General features: G+C 40.8%; 1 long non-coding RNA gene across 1 annotated transcript; it reads left to right on the forward strand.

Annotated features, from left to right (window-relative positions):
• The first annotated feature begins 3,704 nt into the window (after positions 1 to 3,704).
• Positions 3,705 to 7,520, forward strand: LOC116198365. The gene is made up of 3 exons (XR_004155303.1): positions 3,705 to 3,977; positions 4,331 to 6,099; positions 6,776 to 7,520. It is a non-coding gene; the product is annotated as an uncharacterized LOC116198365 (long non-coding RNA).
• The last annotated feature ends 5,675 nt before the right edge of the window (positions 7,521 to 13,195 follow it).

Genomic DNA, 13,195 nt, shown 5'->3' on the forward strand with positions numbered 1-13,195 from the left:
AGTAGATATGAATTTCCCTAGTGAATTGTTTTTCTAGAACTTCTAATATGCATGAATGTGCTAGAATTGTGATGTGGCAGACGTAGCGGCAAATCGGTACCTTGAGAAAAATAGGTTATGATTACTCTATCTCAAAGGAAACGGCCTCCTGAGCAAAACTCACGCTTTGCTGTGATTTTTCGATATTTATGGCAAATTCCATCATTTATGGCCTCAAACGGGCATTTTATAGTTATTTGGGTATTTTTGTAATTTTAGGAAAATTTATTTCTTTTCATGCAATTTAGGTTTCCTTAATCCCTATTTAAGCTTTGTAAGCTCTAGGGCTGAAAGAGTTAATTCGGATTTATCAATAAAGTTCAGAGCTTCCGTGCTCTTTGTCCAATCTCGGAGTCGATTCGAGTTGATGTCTATTTCCTGGTATTCGTAGAATCAACAGGTAGTAGAAGGTTATAGTTCCGGTATTTGTGCACGAATCAACGGGTCTGTGATAGGTTACTCGCGTATACGCTGCGTCAAATTGCAAATGGCCTTATGGGCCCAAACTAACCGCTAGCTAGTAATCAAACCATAATCTCGAAAAGTTGAGGACGTTTCGAATTTGCTTCCATATAGACGTACAGGAACAATAATTTCAATTACATTTGATACCAAGAGGAGGATGTGCCACAAGTCCTGTTCGCGGTAGCCAAAATGGAGAACCAATTCACTATGATGCATTCTAATTATGACTGGAAACTGCACTTGTATGGAATGAACGACATAGATCTCGACGCGAGTGAGTTGGTGATGCGGCAGACGAGCTGGAAAATTGGTACTTGAAGAAAAATAGGTTTTGACGACCTTATCTCATTGGAAACGGCATCCGGAGCAAAACTCACAGCTTATAGCTGTGAAATTTCGAAATTTTAGGCGAATTTCATCGTTTAGGGCCTCAAACAGACAATTTTATGTTAATTAGGGTGTCTTCGCAATTTTATGAAAGTTTATTTCTTTTTGTGCGATTTAGGTTTTTTAAACCCTATTTAAGATTTATAAGCCCTAGGGTTAAAGGAGTCATCTTTTGGATTATCAATAAAAGTTAGAGTTTTCGTGCTCTTTGCCCAATTCTTGGATTCGATCCGAGTTGGATGCCAATTACCTAGGTATTCGAAGAATCAATAGGGAGTTAAAGGTCGTAGTTTCGGTATTATGCGGAATCAACGGGTCTGCGATAGGTTACACGCGTGTACGCTGCGTCAGTTGGTATCAAAGTCGTGTTCGTTCTTGGATCAACGATGCCACCCCGAAGAACGGCTAATCAACGTCGTGTTGCGGAGGAGGACGAACTGGATTGGAGGATCAAAGACATATCATATGATGAAGCAAATCCAGTTTTCAATATATATCCAGATGAAGATCAAGAAGAAGTTACAGAATTTGTATTTGATGATCAAGGAAAACTAACGTTTGTTGTCAACAAATCTGTATTAAAGGATATTGGAGGTGATAAACTTTTTCATTATTGTGCTCAGATTAAGGATATTCTAGATGAAGAAATTTCCAATGCAAAGAAAGATGCATAGCTGCTTACGGTGCCGATTTCAGAGGTTATTCAGTTGCCAAAGTTGGTCGAAGTGTACGTGTCTCGATCAAGAAAGCAAAGATTCAATGAAAGTGTTTATTGGCTAATAGGTGTACGAAATTTTATGTACGAAGAATTAAGAGAAAGAGTTCACAAAGAGAAGAAGGCATTCAAGTATCAAATAAGAAAGTAGCAGAAGCATATTAATCTCTCTATTCGTGAAGATCAAGGTGATAGCTCGGACGATGACAATTCGATGGTGAATTCTCTTCATCCATGGGAGAATGATGCGGCAAACGAGTTGGAAAATTGGTACCTGAAGAAAAATAGGTTATGATGACCTTATCTCATTGGAAATGGCTTTTGGAGCAAAACTCACAGCCATGGCAGTGAAATTTTGATATTTTAGGTAAATTTCATCGTTTAGGGTCTCAAACAGGCAATTTTACGTTAATTACGGTGTCTTTGCAATTTTAGGAAAGTTTATTTCTTTTTGTACGATTTAAGTTTTTTTAAACCGTATTTAAGCTTTGTAAGCCCTAGGGTTAAAGGAGCCATCTTTTGGATTATCAATAAAAGTTGGAGCTTTCGTGCTCTTTGCCCAATTCTTGGATTCGATCCGAGTTGGATGGCAATTACCTAGGTATTTGAAGAATCAATAGGGAGTTGAAGGTCATAGTTCCGATATTATGCGAAATCAACAGGTCTGAAACAAGTTACACGCGTGTACGCTGGGTCAGTTGGCCTTCCTCCTGTCAAAGTAGTACTATCCCGATGCGATTTCGAGAAAAGTGGTTACATATAAACCCGAAATTTAACTCAAAATTAAAATTATTGAGAAAGCCCCTAATTTGTTCGTAAAATAGAATATGATTTGCACTATCAATTAAAGAGTCCAATTAAACAGTACATCGGGCAAGCCCATACTATTGTACCAAAGCTCATACTATTCTACCAAGCCTATGAAATTTGGCCCAAATGCAAGGGCAGGAGACCGTTATCCGTACAAATATTAGATAATAACATCATACTATATATGCAGACGAAATGAATGGCATGTATACAGTTCGCTATATCTCAACGGGTCCACGTTTCCGCAGACAATGAGGTCGATGTATTGCCCGCTTATCAACCAATATTTAGAAACCTGACCAGACTAGTTGGTCCAGCGCTAAAGAAAATCGAAATTGCCGTTAAGACACATTAGATGTAGACCGATCAGTTTACTGGATGAGCGAAATCAATCTCCTGCACTAGCGAGTTCCAACTTCTTTTTGTTAAACTAACTGGGCTCAATACTTCAATTTACGTACAATTTTCATTTCATACCGGTTTTTTCCCTCGAACTTCGACTAAAACTGACGAATCCATCAAGAATTCCTTTTAAGAAACAAAAACATATTATAAAGATTATTCATAATGACACACCAATAAAAAGAAAAAACTGTACGGATTTTAACTCAAAATAGCAGACATAATGAATGTAAGCTTATGCAGGCTAGAATATTAATGGCGTTGGAGAAAATGTAGGGATAGCCGTCGTGACAGAAACTCCGCTGTAAAAGACACACCAATTATCAGAGATATAGAAGTATTTAATTAAAAGAAAAATCCATCATCCGGCAATATGATAGTTTTGGCCGACCAATTGACCATGAAGAAAGACAAGAAAATGGAGTCATCTCTCATTGTATGTTGGAATTAAGAAAGGCCAGAAACCAACGGAAAGGCCCAAATCATAATAATTTGCCAAAAATGCAACAATTCCCTCATCGGACGAGTAAAAGGCTCCGTTGTAGAAGCTGGAATTAAATATATAAATATTGTAAGAATTGCAAAGAAACACAATATTTTGTCCTTTTTTTTAGGCAACTAGTAATTAAGAAAATTGGCAACCACCATACCAATAACCCACCTAAAAATCCTATATTTCCGGATTCAATTTTTACTTTAATTTTTTGAAAATTGAGAAACCCCAAAAGAAAATTTTAAAAAGAAAAAGTCAGCATGGCCCGTTTCCTGTATTATATGAAAGGAAATTTTTTTAAAAAAGGGTAGACCTCCAGTCCACAATTTTCCTCTGGAACCGGGTGACAGGGGAAACCAACCCTCAATTCAACGACTTCTTTGAGAACTTTCTCAAAAAAAGGCACAATAAATACAACCCGGCCAAGTGTAGAAAAGCACTGCTTGCAAGAGGAAACTCATATGTTTCCCATTTCTACGTTACCTTGATTCAACGTTGAAGCTGCGTGACATACTTTTCCTCATAAAATGATTTAATCTTTATCCCCCTAAATCCCAAATTGTGTCTTACTTTGTGTGGACTATATGCCCACCAAGCGTTTGCTTTATTGCCTAGACGGGTCTAAGTATGCGAACTCGAGGAATTTCGTCTCCCCACTTAATGCAGGTATGTATGCTTGTTTTTTGGCCGAACAAGATTTATATTTGACTTTCAATTATGACTTCTTTAATCGCTATTAAAATAGTTACACGCGATAAACAATAAATAAGTAGTTACTACAATTAGATTTTCAATAATTTTTACTACTTGATTTTTATAACTAATAATAGAAATGCCACGTCTACATTAAGTTGCTGGTACATAAGTTTGAATTTTTCCCAAGAGAAACATTTGGCTATTTGAAATGATATTTGAATCTTTTCCTTTTGGGAAAATCATCATGTCAGATAGACAATTTCTCTATTTCTGCCATCGTATGTGGTTAATTCACCAGACAGTTGGGCCTGTGCACTGAACAGCATCCCAAACCATATCAGTTGGCGTGGTTGAAGAAAGGAGGTGAAGTTAGCGTGTCGAAGCGTGCTCTGGTGACGTTTTCTATTGGCTCACGATACAGAGATTTTGTTTGGTGTGATGTTGTTATAATGGATGCATGCCACTTGCTATTGGGGAGGCCCTGACAGTTTGACAGGAGTGTGAGCCATGACAGGAGGACCAATAAATACAGGTTCACGCATAAGGGGTTAAAGATTGTACTGGTTCCGAACAGAGACGGGGACGCTAACGAGCCCCGACCTGCGAATCCGGCTTTCGCAACCAACTTGATGTCCCTTACCCGGTTTCAGGAGGAGTTGCATGATGCAGAGTTTATGTTTGCTCTCGTGGGCAGGGAGGTTGTGGAGGAGGGCGTTATGTCTTGTGAGTCCTTACCGATTTTGAAAGAATTTTAAGATGTCTTTCCTGAGAAACTGCCAAATGGTCTACCACTCTTGCGGGATATCCAGCACCATATTGATCTGCAACCTGGTGCGTCCCTTCCGAATAGGCCACACTACAAGATGAGCCTAGCTGAACATGAGGAGTTAAGTAGACAAGTAGAGGAGCTGGTATCGAAGGGGTTCATTTGGGAGAGTATGAGCCCGTGTGCTGTACCGGCACTTCTAGTGCCTAAGAAGGATGGATCATGGCATATGTGTGTGGACAGTCGAGCCATCAATAAGATAACGATCAGGTATCGTTTTCCCATTCCTCGCTTGGATGATCTGTTTGACCAGCTGAGTGGTGCCAGGATTTTTACTAAGCTGGACTTGATGAGCGGTTATCACCAGATTCGGATTCGTGTTAGAGATGAGTGGAAGACCGCATTCAAGACTAGGGAGGAGTTATACAAGTGGCTGGTGATGCCGTTTGGGCTGTCAAATGCGCCGAGTACGTTTATGAGAGTAATGAATCGGATCCTGCGGCCTTTCATTGGTAGGTGCGTGGTTGTGTATTTTGATGACATTTTGATCTACAGTCTCGACCCCGAGTAACATCTAACCCACTTGCGCGAAGTACTTTTTGTCATTCGATGCAAGAAATTTTATGCGAAAAAGTGTATTTTTATGAGGTCGGAAGTTTTTTTTTTTGGTTATATTGTTTCTGCTAATGGCTTGAGGGTGGACTCGTCCAAGGTCGAGGCGGTCAGACAGTGGCCTAGGCCAGCGAACATTACTGAAGTCAAGAGCTTCCATGGATTAGCCTCCTTCTACAGGTGGTTTATTCCCCACTTTAGCAGTATTATGGCTCTCTTAACTGACTGCATGAAGGGAGGTAGATTCGAGTGGACTGAGGAGGCAGAAACGGCATTCCAGAAGATTAAGGAGGGTTTGACGACCGCCCCGATTCTTGTCCTGCCTGATTTTCAGCAGCCCTTTGAGCTGCATTATGATGCATCGAAGGTGGGGATTGAAGCAGTCTGGAGCCAAAACAAAAGGCAATTGTTTTTCAGCGAGAAGCTGATGGGGGCGAATGTGAGATACAACACCTACGACGTGGAATTCTATGTTGTAGTACATGCGGTGAAGCATTGGCGACATTATCTTTTCCACAAGGAGTTCATTTGTACACTAACCATGAAGCCCTGAAGCACCTCCATAGCCAGGATAAGGTCTCAGCTCGTCATGCATCATTGGTGGCTTACCTAAAGCGTTTTACTTTCATGGTAAAGCACAAAAGCGGAATCACTAACCACGTTGCTGATGCTCTTAGTCGAAGGCGAAGCATTCTGAGCAGGATGACAGTTGAGGTACCTGATTTTAGTTCTTTTGCTGAGTTGCTTGAAGTCGATCCTAGAAGAGGGAACAACGCAGCAGTTTTAATATCACTCTATCACGCCCCAAATCTGGGCATAACCGGCCATATCATATTATAACAAGATGCAAAGTCCATTCAAAATCCAGATCATTCATGCATAATCAGTCAGGGAAATTCCTTATGGAGCTTTAAAAGATTTTCTGAAAATAAAGTTTCTTTGGGAAAAAGTCAACTTTTTTAGTTTAAGAAGTTATTTTGTTTTATTTGAGTTCTTACCACTGGTTTGCCTGTTTCTTATTCAAAGTTGTTCCCTTGCCATAGAAATGATAAGTTATATGTTTGTTAGCATTGAAGGGGTTTTACGGATGTTCCATGTTATGTAAGTCAAGCCGTTTACTCTATCTTTTTCTGAATGCCTATCTAGCTATTATCGAGGAGTCTTCGAAGAAATGCGATAATTTTGATGAACCTACTGAGCCTTTAAGCTCACTCTATTTATATTATGAGTTATTCCATATGATTTATGTAAGTACGACCATGGGGAAGAAGTTTTCCAAATTAAAGGATTCAGTTTTTCCCGAACAATGAATTTTTTTCTGGAATTTTTTTTTGAGCTTGATAGGAAATTTTACTGACTTATTGTGCATGAATGGTGGGTTTTGAATCAGCTTCGCATCTTGGCATCACAGGATACTGTTGGTCATGTCGCTGGTTTGGGCCGTGAAACTGCATCCGTCAAAAAGACCTTGCCAAAACACTGCATTGTGGATTTATTGACCAAACTTCTCCTTGGCCAAGGCACGGCAAGACCTCAAACCCAGAAAACCATTAGTTGCTTGCCTTTTTATTTCGTGATTGGTCATGTTAGACAGATTGGCAAGAAAGGAGAGGTCAGGTTGGAAACATGGCATTGTTTGCTTGGAGTTAAGGGCTGTCTGTATTCTGTGGTAGAGAGCCTGAATTAAGAGATCATCTTGTTATTCACATGCTGGGGGCTATTTTTCTTTGGCCAAATGTGGTGGCTATTCAGGGAAGAGTGCGCTTACGATATTGGAGATTGGCAAATCGATCTGATGTTTGCTTCAGTTTTGAAAGGGAAGAAATTGGAGATTACTTTAAGAGAACGCTATGTTAACTGGGAAGTAAGAACCTCCATATTGTTCCTCTAGAAGACTGAAGATGGTGGGCTCACGCTGATATAACATGTAATAGAACTACAAGAGCAAGAGTTGCCTCTCTTTCCAGTTTTCAACATAAAATTGTCTGATTACTCTTCTTTTTTTTTTTTTTCCCCCTTTGAATTAGACACATTCGAGTGATGTAAGGTTTGAGGCCATGACTCTTGAGTCGTCACTTTTCAATTCTATTTGTGCATATTGTTTACTAATGAAGATTTGATGCACTTTAAGAGATTATTATTCTAATGTATTAGTGTTATCTCAAGAATAGAATAAACACAAGCAGCTCACGTGCAATGCACGATCTGTTACTCTAGTAAAACTTAAAAAGGTCATGCAGAAGTAGATTGGAGTTGTTCGTGTTTATTTCACCGTTGGTAGCTCAGAGTTGATCAATGTCCTTTCGGGTCTAAAAAGCACATGTTCGTTAATTTGTTCCTTTTAGGTTTCACTAACTTTGTAACATGATGATCATACATAGGTTGGATTATGTGCTTTCATTCATCTGAACCATCTTGAGACTATTTCTTTGGATGAACCCGGCCGGTTCTTGGCTGAGGAGGCATTTGCTAGATCGATCCTCCGCGCGATTTGATCTACACGTGCGCATTGGCCATGCTTGGGAATTGAATAGGCAGAGGGCGACACAGCCGATCCCCGATCGATTTGGCTCTTGAATGGTAACTGTTTGCAGAGCTTTGGCACGATATATTTTGGGGTCATCCTCTTTGGTGAAAATCTTGAAATTCGAGGCAGGCAGGTTGGCGTCTAAGAGAAGTCCGTCCACATGGAAATGGAATAAGCCACCAATTCACTGGAAAGAAGCCCACTAGGCCCAGAAGCCTAAAACAATACCCAGAGTATAACTATATGGGATTTTCACCCAGAAAGATAATCTGTTTGGAATCCTAAAAAAATATAAAAATTTAATTCATGTTACATAAGAATTCAACTGAATTTTGTTGTTTGGTATCAAAATGACACAAGACTTGTTTTAAAAATACAAGATTTACATTGGAAATTAAATCGGATCAAAATCAATAAGATTTAGTCATAACTCAATTCATTGAGAATTAACCACCTCAATTTTGAATTTTAAAATCATTTACAAGTAGATATCTATTGTGCGCACCCGAATTTTAATCTCGTCGGGGCACGCATGCGCGCGCCTAAATGCAACGCGGTTTGGGAGTGTCCACCTTCCCGGGGACGCGCAACGAACGCACGTGAGAAGGAGTCGCCACTTGTCATTTTACGACCCGAAAGTCGAGGGCCGGCAAGTTACCCGAGTCTAGAGGTACGGGGTACATCTAATTACTAAAGCATATGGTCTGCGAAACCCGAGGTTCCGAATTCGGGGGTTCTGTTACATGCGAGCCTATATCTCGCACGCTCTATCGGTACTCTAGCTTGTCTAGGCTTGCCATTTTAATTTAATTACCGCTTAATTAAGTTCCGCTCATCTTACGCGTTTTGACACCGTAAATTCGAAGGAACACTCCGACCGTCCCCTCTCCGACCGGGATTCTTACATGAATAAATGTACAATATAAATCCTTACGTTGTCCTCTCAAGTAAATAAAATACAAATTACAACAACTGAATTCCGGTCGAATCGCGTTCGGTTATTATTCCACTCGTGCTCACCGGGTGGTTTGAGTGACCGAAACCGAAATTAAAGCAACGTGGGCTCAGATAGCCGGGGGTCGGGTCTAACCGAACCAACGGATGGCGAAAGAATCATGTGACTCTCTCGATAGCCGTGGGATCGGTCGAGCTCCCGAGTCATGTCCGGCCGCGACTTGCTTACTCGATTCGAGTCGTCTTCCACATAGACAGTACTAGGAGCGAAGCAGTAAGTCGAAACAGGACCCGATTCCGCACTCGGGTTGCGCGCGCTAGGTGTGTGGGGGCGTTGGACCCCATGGTTGACAAAAGAGGGTGTTGGACTCCGTGTATATCGTATCCTAGGAATTCGGGCTCGACCCGCAATAAATAAACAAGAAAACAGACAAAAACAGAGAAAGCAGAAAAAACAAATGAAATCCGATGAACATGTGAACGCAAGAGAGTTGTGTCTTTTAATGTCGTGTTTACGTGGTTAGCCAATTTGTGCAGGATTTCGATCAAACATATCCAATTATTCACATGTGCACATGAATAAGCAAAATTAGTCACGACGAAATTTAATTTTGTCAATTTTTAAGTCCAAATAATTAATTAGACCAATTTTTGTGTATTTAATTGATTTAATTCCCTTAAAGCCGAGTGAACATGAGATTGATTCGTGTGTACTCGTTCTCGCTTCAAACAATCGGATTTAATGTCGAGTAATTAAAATATTCCAATTCGTGCATTTGTTGGTTTAATTAAAACAACAATTATTTTATTTTTTTTGTCATTCTTTTCTTTATTTTCAATCTTTTTTTTACGAATTTTCCTAACACAACAATTACAAATTATCATCGCAATTATCGAATTTATTGACAAATTGAGTCCTATGCATGCCACTAGGTTGGAATAATATACCTAGTCCCGGTTCAAACCGGAAATATGGCGGTCGGACCGGCAGGAAGGGTACTGGACCGGTAGGCTGGGCCAGGCGCGAGCGAATTGGGCCAGGCGCGGGCGAACCGGGCCGCGGAGGGGCAGCGGCTGGGCCGAAGCAGCGGGCGAGCTGGGCCTCGGAGGGAGTTGGGCCGTGCGTGCGGACGGACCGGGTCGAATTCCAGGCTGGGTGGAACGGGTCGAGCAAACTGGGTCGGATCACCTCAGCTGGATTGGACCTGCACAAACAAAGAGATGGGCCGAGCCCGTGAGGAAGGGAACGCCGGAGGAGATGACGATGGGCGGAGAGGAGGTTTCCGGCAAACGCGGGTGGCGATTTCCACCCTTGGGCGTCGCGGCGACGGCGCGGGAGGCAGCGGCGAGCACCGCTTGGGTTACGCCGTGCTCGGGGGAGCGTCACGAGGCTCGGGTCGGTTGGGGATCGAGGAGATTTTCGGGATTCGACGAGGTTTTTTTGAATTTTCCTGCGAGATATTTCCGAGCTCAATCGCCGGAAATCGGGGGGATTGAGAGGGGGAAGTAGAGGGGTTTTCTTCCGGGGAGTGTCGCGAGTCCGTTTCCGGGAGGAATTTCGGAGAGAGCCGAGAAATCCCGAGCGTTTTCGGGGGCCCGAGAGTCGGGAGTCCGGGGAGAGCCAAGAGAGAGTCCGAGAGGAGCCAGTTCCAGAGGGATCGGGACCGTGAGGGAGAGATAGCGGTCGAGGGAACGTGCCGGGGAAGCGAACGGTGGCGTGTCGGGCGAGCGTGTCAGCGGTGGCAGGCGGTCGCGGTGGGTGGGCAACCGCGGCGTGTCGGAGGTGGCAGAGCGACGTCAGTGAAAGAAGAGGAGAAGAAGAGGGGGGAGAAGAGGAGAGAAGGAAAGAGCGGCGGGGGCGGAAAGGAAGAGGAAGAAAAGAAGAGGGGGCGAAGTGGAAAGAAATAAAGAGCAGGGGCGAAAATGAAAGGGTCAGAAAGTTCTGACCCGCGTCAGAAATTCTGACGCGATCTGACCGGTCAGACGCGATCTGACCGGTCTGACGCGATCTGACCGGTCTGACGCGATGTGACCGGTCTGACACGATCTGACCGGTTTGACCCTTAGACCAAAATGGGGTGCTGGCAACTATCTTTTAACTATATTCCAAACAGCTCGCTGAAAAAAATGCTTTTCAAGCAAAATTATTATTCAATTCATTTCGATTAAATTTTTTAATTTTTCAAACAATATGATTCATTTACATTTAAATTGAATTGAACCAAATGAACTGAATGAACTAAATTGAAATCATTTCTCACAAGAATTGAATCCAAATGAAACGGTTATTGTAATACTTTTCGTGTAATTTTTGCCAGAATTCCACCACAATTCCTTCTAAAATTGCACTTCCCGACAGAAATTCTCTCAGGAATTGCAAGTTTTCTTCTTTCGAATAATTGAAACGACGGGACAAACTTTTCATTTGAGGACAAAGGTTTGGTCCCCATATATGTCCACTTTCAACAGTGGAAAAGAAAATATATTTTTTCCATACTATAACTGATAATTTTACATTCAAAAAAATAAAAAAGATGTGATGGAAAAATTTTATCGAATGTGGTCGAAAATAGAATATTAATGGTTTCGCAAGGGGAAAGAAATGCGTCGCATTTCGACAACCACAAATTAAAAGTGCTTTTCGATGGTCATGATCATTAAGTGTACGACGATGGGAATGGAAACCTAGTACCCCTCGTCTCAAATTCCAGTTGGATCAAATACCACATGGTCTTGGTTACTTGTGAAGAAACGATATCCATGTGATCTATTTTCCAGATGCAGTTGTCGTAAATGCGGTGACGATGACTTGAGGAATGAATTATAGTACAATTATACACCCTCTCTCTTGAAATTGCGAATTCTCATTATTGGGATTAAAAGACACAATTATCAAGGAGGATATAACGTAGTAACACACACGTTCATCGGATAATTAAGAGGTTTTAGATTCGATACTTAAGTAAGACCACTCATATTCCCACATAAATTCTCTCAGGAATTGCGAGTTTTCTTGCAGTGGAAATGGTGGTTACGATTGACGTAGAACAGTATAATCACACAAGCATTTTATTTCAAATAATTGAAACGAGGGGACAAACTTTCATTTGAGGACAAAGGTTACTTGTGAAGAAACGATATCCATGTGATCTATTCTCCAGATGCAGTTATCGTAAATGCGGTGACGATGACTTGAGGAATGAATTATAGTACAATTATACGCCCTCTCTCTTAAAATTGCGAATTCCATTAGTGGGATTGAAAGACACAATTATCAAGGAGAATATAACGTAGTAATACACATGCTCATCAAGTAATTAAGAGTGCGTTTGGATTGAGAGTTGAGTTGAGTTGAGTTTTGGTTTTAATTGGTTTGTAATGATTGTATTGTTGAATTATGAAAAAAGTGTTAAAAAGTAATAAATAATTGAGAGAAAATAATTATTAAGTAATGATTGTGTTGTTGAATTGTGAAAAAGTAATGAATAGTTGAGAAAATTTAATATTAAAAATTGAATTGAATGGTTAAAAATATTAAAAAAATAAAAAAGTAATGATTGTAATGTTGAATTGAAGATAAGTGGAGTTGAGTTGAGTTGAGTTGAACATTGTTCTCAAAACAAACACACCCTAAGAGGTTTCAGATTCGATACTTAAGTAAGACCACTCATGTTCCCACAGAAATTCTCTCAGGAATTGCGAGTTTTCTTGCGGTGGAAATGGGTGGTTACAATTGACGTAGAACGGTATAATCACACAAGCATTTTATTTCAAATAATTGAAACCAGGGGACAAACTTTCATTTGAGGACAAAGGTTTGTACCGCATATATGTCCCTGTCAACAGTGGAACTAGCGTCCATACTATAACTGATAATTTTACATTCAAAAATAAAAAAATGTGATCGAAAAATTTATTGAATAGGCCAAAATAGATATAAATGGTCCCGCCAGGGAAAGAAATTCAATGGCATTTCGACGACCACAAATGGCCTTAAAAGTGTTTTTCGATGATCGCCAAATGTTCGACGTTGGAAATGAAAAACTAGGAACACCATCTCGGATATTCTGGTTGGATCAAATACCACATGTGTTCTTAGTTATTTATGAAGAAGAAACGATTTCCACGTGATCTATTCCCGGATGCAGTTGTCGAAAATGTAGTGGCGATGAAATGAGGAAGGAATTATAGTACAATTATACACGCTCTTGCTTAAAATCGAAAGTTCTCGTTAGTGAGATTGAAAAGACATAAATTATTAAAAGTGCTTTTCGATGTTCATGATAATCAAATGTACGACGTTGGAAATGGAAAACTAGGACCACTCGT

The sequence above is a fragment of the Punica granatum genome, chromosome 1 (assembly GCF_007655135.1).
Source record: "Punica granatum isolate Tunisia-2019 chromosome 1, ASM765513v2, whole genome shotgun sequence".
Classification (NCBI taxonomy): domain Eukaryota; kingdom Viridiplantae; phylum Streptophyta; class Magnoliopsida; order Myrtales; family Lythraceae; genus Punica; species Punica granatum.